The 7,118-nt window shown below is 41.2% G+C and overlaps 1 pseudogene across 1 annotated transcript; it reads left to right on the top strand.

The window, feature by feature from the left end:
* The first annotated feature begins 6,413 nt into the window (after positions 1–6,413).
* Positions 6,414–6,794, top strand: LOC308279369 (ubiquitin-ribosomal protein eL40 fusion protein-like; annotated as a pseudogene). The gene has a single exon. The product of its transcript is annotated as a ubiquitin-ribosomal protein eL40 fusion protein-like (transcript).
* The last annotated feature ends 324 nt before the right edge of the window (positions 6,795–7,118 follow it).

Here is a 7,118-nt window from a genome sequence, read left to right as displayed (position 1 = left end):
CACTTCCACTCAGGCTGGGTCTGGTTTATGCGGGGAATTCAGACTGAGCACAGGAGGCCACATGTGTGCCTTCCTCACCCGCTCTCATCCTTGTAATGTTCTGCAGGTCCCCCACAGGTCCCCGCGGGAAGGCCAGAGGCTTCGGACAGTCACACCACCACGCACAGCCCTGTGCGGGTCCCAGGGTGGCCGCAGGGCAATGTTTGGAGAGGTCCTCCTCCATCCCCCCCAACCCTGCGGTGCCAGGGCCAGTGCCAGGGCCCGAGCGGACCCTCTGGAGGGATCTGGATGCCGAGGCCTGTGTGGGCAGCGGCATGGATACTGAATATTCCTGGCTCACAGGAACGGAATCCAGACCCCGGCTGTAGGGCAAGTCTGAGGGGTCAGGAAGAGAAGGGCAGAAGGGAAGGGCCAGGCGGGTCTAGGACAGCGGGCCTGCAGGAGCCCATGGAGTGGAGCAGGCTGCGGGTCAGGACCTCCTGGCCTCGCCCTTCCACTATTCCTCTGACGGCACAAGACAGGGACCCCTGCAGTCCACCATGGGCTACAGCCTCGGGCCTGACCCCTGACCTCTGGCCAGGCGTCCCTGGTACTGTTAAGAATGACTTTAGAGAATTAAGACATTGGGATTTAGGATTCAGAATCTAGTTAACTTGTAAGTCCCAGTCTTTCTGTAATAACTGCCTGCTCAAGTTCTGGCTTCTGTACAACTGCTTATGTATAGGTTCAACATCTGTTTGGTAATAGTCTTTCTCGTTTTAGACTTGCTCGATGTTTAAAGAATATTAGAAATTGCTTTTTAGGAATTGCTTTTAAGTGCTTTAGAATGTAAAAGTAGTTCTTCCTGAGTTACAAGCCGGTATCTACCTGGAAACATCTGCATTCCACAAAATTGGCCAGAGGCAGCCCTAGCAAAGGAGCACATACCATAAAGGAGATAAGCAGTCTTTGGTGGGCTCAGACTCTGGGCAGGCTCTGACTTCTGGCGGGCTCAACATTATTGGTTGTACTTGTTTGTCCTTGTATCTGATTGGGTGTATTCTAAGATTGGCGGGCTCTGACGGGTGTGGATGCATGTTTTAAAATTATTGGTTGTACTTGTTTGTCCTTGTATCTGATTGGTTGTATTCTAAGTTTGGCAGGCTCTGACGTATGTATCCACTCCCTCCTGGGGCTATAAATCCAGACCCTGAAGTGAGCTCTTGGTCGAATTCCGACCCGCTTTCCTTGCTGTCTACTGAGGCTAACACTAGCTTGGCCAGAGTTTCACTACTCTGGTAGCTGCTGGGCACTTCCTCGACTGACAGTCAAGCTAGTGGAGGAATTTCAACCACTGGCTAGCCAGTAAAGAGCTGCAGCACAATAAACCCTGCCTGTGTGTTATATCCTTGGTGTGTTCTTCATTATTTGGGTAAGGGGGGTGCGATTCTCAGACCCTAACATGCTAAGACTGCATTATGGCATTTTAGACTGCCTGCCTACAATCTTCTAACCTTGGATTGGTAAGGAGTTAGCTGCCTGGTGCAGGTTGCTAGTGCCAAAGGAGGCAATATAGAGTTGATATTTAAAGAATTGAGGTTGACTGTTTTGGCCTGTCTGCTAGAAAACTATAAGACCAGCACAATGATTTACCTTTATTTGATCTGACTCTCAGTATTCCCAAGGCTGCTGGCAGATTCCTAGGTAGCATTTGCTGAAAGCAAATACAAAGGTATTATCCCCACCAGACAGGGAACAGGGGTAACATTCAGAAGAACAGTAGGCAGATAAAAGTTCCTGGAGAAAAAAGATATTAGGAAAAGAAATATGTGGGGGAATAGGGTATTTGAAAGCTCCTGTGTAAACTGATCAGTCATGAAAATCATGGATATACCCTGGGCTGGACACCTGTTCACAAAAAGGCCCATCTTTCACCTCTGACTTTGGGCCCAGGAATGGATGAAGTAAAAGCTATGGCAGCATTGTAACAGACTGGCTAGGTTGTAAATCCAGAGCCAGTATGCAAAGACTTCAAGTATTTTTTCATTTTCTTTTATGAATACAGAGATCTCATAAGTACACACAACACAACTGTCTATAGGCATGCGCATTCTTTGTAACTTTCTGAAAGTGACAAAAATGAACATAGCCATTACATGATCCAAAAGGATAGGTGTTCAGTAGCATATAAAAATATGAAACAAAGGTCTATCAACTTAAAATAATACTTATAAATCAATGTTTCAATATTTAACTTGTAAAATAAATTATATAGTTATCTAATAGTTAATTACTGACTGAATTCAATGTTACATCAAAGTTTTAAGTTACTTAAGACTTTGGAATTATGGTTAAATTTACACAGTACAAAATATAATTGATATTGATATAAAAGCTCATCTAAATTATTTTAGTGAATACAAATTTATATTTTCATAAACATTATGAAGCAGTTATATGAGCTCGTTTAATGTGCAGACCAATATAAGAGTTGTAGGAAGTTTACATAAACTAATCTCTTCATGAGAAAAAATTTAAATGTTATGAAATATAAAACATGTACCTGTATTTTACTTAACTTTGATAAATCAGAGAAAAGACATGTAATTACATTTACCGTATTAAACCAAAATTATTGATCCAGCTTCATTTCTCCGAAGATTCACTTTAATTACATAAACTTGAATTCCAGAAAGAAAGAAAGAAAAGGAGCCAGGTGTGGTGGCACATGCTTGTAATCCATTGCTTGGGAGGCTGAGACAGGAGGATCACACAGGTTCGAAGCCAGCCTCAGCTACTTAGTGAGACCCTGTTTCCAAATAAAATAGAAAATAGGTCTAAGAGTGTAGCCCAGAGGTAGAAAAGCCCCTGGGACCCACCCCCTAGTACCACAGAAATGAAAGAAAGAAAGAAAGAAAGAAAGAAAGAAAGAAAGAAAGAAAGAAAGAAAGAAAGAAAGAAAGAAAGAAAGAAAGAAAAGGAGGAAAGAAATCTTGCCAAAATACTAAGAACTAAGTCAACAAAACACAGACTCAGGACCACAGAATTTATGGGAGAATGTAGAAAGCCACATGAATGCCTAACAAGATGCAACCTGAACAAAATCCTGAAAATGCCTTAAGTTTTCACTTTGTACTGGTCACTAAGCTCAGAGAAAGAAGTTAATCGGGGAAGGAGTATCCCAAGAAAAAGCCAGTCTTCAAAGGCTGGGAAAAGTAGTTCTCTGTATTTGTGTTTGAGTATGTATGTATATGTGCTTTTGTTTTCCTGTATCAGCTTCTGACATTCAAGGAACTCTCTGTCAAAACAATAAATTTAATAGTATAAATTTTAAGATTTATTTGCATACTACACACTTTTCAGAAAAAAAAATATTAGCGCCTGGGTGTTTCCACCACCTCCTTTATTTTTATCCAATGTTCTCCAATTGGAACTGAGAGTACTATCCCCCTGGATTATTACAGTGCCCCCTCCCAGTGGTGATATTGCTGGCTTTGGAATCTATGCATTAAATGAACATGATACAAAGGACATGAGCACAGACAGCAAGAAGTAATATTTTTGGAGGGAGGGATTCTGGGGATTGAATCTAGAGAAATTTAATCTCCAAGTTATACTCCTTCCCTTTTCATTTTTTGAAACAGGGTCTCCCTAAGTTACTGTGAGTTTTGCTAAGTTGCTGAGTCTGATCTCGAACCTATAACCCTCTTGTTTCAGCCTCCCAAGTACTGATATTGCAGGCATATGTCACAACGCTCAGTTTAAGAAATAATCTTTACAAAAATAGTTTGGAAGAGTGTAAAAATAGATGAACATAAAGTTCAACAATTAAAAATAAACAGTAATGTATGAGGATAGGGGTAGTGGGGAGGGAGCCAGGGGAAAGTCCACTCAAAGCTGTGTGCATGGATTTCACTATCACTATGAACTGCGTTATGATGTGAGACTATAAGGTACAAATAAAAGTATTCTGAACAACTTGAACCATATTATGATAAAAACATTAAATTAATTAGAAATGAAAGAAACATTATAGTCAATAATCAAAGACTGAAGGCTTTCTAGTCCTTAAGATCAAGAAAAAAACAAAGTCACCTGCCCCTTCTACCTCTACTCAACTTAGTATTGGAAGTTCTATCCAGATCATATAAGTAAACACATAAAAATGCCCCCAAAATAGGAAGAAGTAAAACTTATCTATAGTAACTGAAAACATGACTTTAAAAAGAGAAAATTCTAAAAAATTAACAAAAAGACAATGTACACTAAAATGATTTCAGCAGTGTTAGAGATAAAAAAAAATGTGTACTCAAAAATCAATTGAATTTTTCTTTTAAAAACATTTCAAGCCGGGCGTGGTGGCGCATGCTTGTAATCCCCGCGCTTGGGAGGCAGAAACAGGAGGATCGCGCAGGTTCGAAGCCAGCCGCGCGCGCTGGCTTAGGATACCCTGTTTCCAAATAAAAACGTAAAAATAGGTCTGGGAGTGTAGCCCGGAGGTAGAAGGGCTTCCAGGAACCCCAGTACCACCAAAAAAAAAAAAAAAAAAAAAAAAAAAACATTTCAAGCCGGGTGTGGTGCACGCTTGTAATCCTAGCATTTGGGAGGCTGAGACAGGAGGATTGCAGTTCGCGATCAGCCTCAGCTACTTAGTGAGGCCCTTTGCAACTCAGTGACACCCTTTTTCAAAATAAAGAATTAAAAAATATAGGGCCTGGGGCATGTAGCTCGGAGCTAGCATGCCGCTGGGTTCATCCTCATTACCACACACACACACACACACACACACACACACATTCATTGACAGTTATGTGTCGTGGTGCACGCTTGTAATCTCAGTATTTGGAAGGCTGAGACAGGAGGGTCTGGGTTCACAGCCAGCCTCAGCTACTTAGTGAGGCCTTGTTTCAAAAAATGAATAAAAAATAGGGCTGCAATATTGCTCAAAGGTAGAATGTCCCTGGGTTCCACCCCTAGTACCACAAAAGAAAAAAAATCCATTGACAATATATATATATATATATATATATATTTTTTTTTTTGGTGGTACTGGAAGCCCTTCTACCTCCGGGCTACACTCCCAGACCTATTTTATATTTCTTTTATTTGGAAACAGGGTCTCTTAAGCCAGCGAGGCTGGCTCTGAACCAGCATGATCTTCCTGTCTCCGCCTCCCAAGCGCAGGGATTACAAGTGTGCGCCACCACACCCAGCTAATGTTATATTTTAAAATATGTTACATTATGGGATGCCTTAAATGCAGCTAATTAACAGGTACATTACCTTAAATGACTTGTATATGAGGACACACAAAATCTATTAGCAATTTTCAAGAATGCATTAGTGCAAACTATAGTCACCATGTTGTACAATAGATCTTTTAAACTCATTCATCCTTTCTAAATAAAATTTTATATCCTTTGACCAACATTTCTCTAACCTTACTCTCAATTATGCCCCAGACAACCATTATTCTACTCTCTACTTCTATGAATTCAACTACTTTTAGATTTCATATACAAGTGAGATTATACAATATCTTTTTGTTTCATCCAGGTTGTCACAATTCAAAGGCTTCTTTTTAGAAAGGGTAGTTAGTGGGGCTGGGGATGTAGCTCAGTGGCAAGAGCACTTAGCAAGTATGTGTGAGGCCCTAGGTTCTATCACCAGCACTGTGAAAAATATATAATAATCAAATACAAACTAAAATCCAACTTAAAAAGGTGATTCGTGTTCCATTATGTATATGTATCCCATTTTGTTGATCCACTCATACATTGACAGACACTTAGTTTGATTATATGGAAGTGCAAATATCTCTTCAACATACTTATTTTATTTCCTTTAGATATCATATACTATTTTTAATTTTTTTTTTGATGTTGTGTCACTGGGGATTTAACCCAGAGTCATTCTACCTCTGAGCTACATCCCCAGCCCTTTTTATCTTTTATTTTGAAACATGGTCTAACTAAGTTGCCTAGAGTCTCACTAAATTGCTGAGGCTGATGATCCTTCTGTCTCAGCCTTCCAAGTACTGGGATTATAGGTATATACCACTATGCTCACTGCCTTCATCCATTTTTTGTTTTAATTAATTAATTTGTGTGTGTGTGTGTGTGTGTGTGTGTTACTGGCAATTGAACCCAGAGACATTCTATCTCCAAAATATACCACAGCCCTATTTTTTATCCTTTATTTTGAAGCAGTGTCTCACTAAACTGTGGAGGGCCTCACTAAGTAGCTAAGGCTGGCCTCAAGCCTGTGATCCTTCTGCCTCAGCCTCCCAAGTACTGGGATTACAAGCATGCACTACCACACCCAACTTCACCAATTTTTTTAAAAAAGGTTATTTTTTGCCATTAAGTTGAAGAAGGGTCAACGAGGCGGTGCAGCAGGTTGGAGGCTCAGGTGGTGCGGGGCTTGACGCAGAAATGCAGATCTTTGTGAAGACCCTGATGGGCAAGACCATCACCCTCAATGTTGAGCCCAGCGACACCATTGAAAATGTCAAAGCCAAAATCTAAGACAAGGAGGGCATCTCCCCTGACCAGCAGCATTTGATTTTTGCGGGCAAACAACTGGAGGATGGCCGCACCCCCTCAGACTACAACATCCAGAAAGAGTCCACTCTCCACTTGGTGCTTCGCCTGCGAGGTGGCATCATCAAGCCGTCCCTGCGCCAGCTTGCCCAGTACAATTGCAACAAGATGATCTGACACAAGTGTTACGCCCGCCTGCACCCGCGCGCCCTCAACTGCCGCAAGAAGTGCGGCCACACCAACAACCTGCGCCCCAAGAAGAAGGTCAAATAAAGCCCCTCCGCAAGCTGCCCTCCCGTGAAGGCAGCCTCCAGCCTGAGCCCCACGGTGGCCTTGGGACCTCAATAAAGTTTCCCTTACCTTAACTGGAGCAGTAAAAAAAAATGTTGAAGAAGTTCCTTTCTTATTTTGGATATTAACCACTTATCAGGTAGATATTTTCAAATATTTTCTATCCTTCCATAGGTTGTTTCTTTGTCCTATTATTTCCTTAGCTATGCAGAAGCTTTTAGATTTGATATAATCCCATTTATCTATTTTTTATTTTGTTGTCTGTGCCTTTTGGGTTATATTTAAAAATAATTGCATAAACCAATA

The sequence above is a fragment of the Muscardinus avellanarius genome (assembly GCF_963383645.1).
Source record: "Muscardinus avellanarius genome assembly, chromosome: X".
NCBI lineage: Eukaryota > Metazoa > Chordata > Mammalia > Rodentia > Gliridae > Muscardinus > Muscardinus avellanarius.
This window is presented reverse-complemented; position numbering and strand designations above follow the sequence as displayed.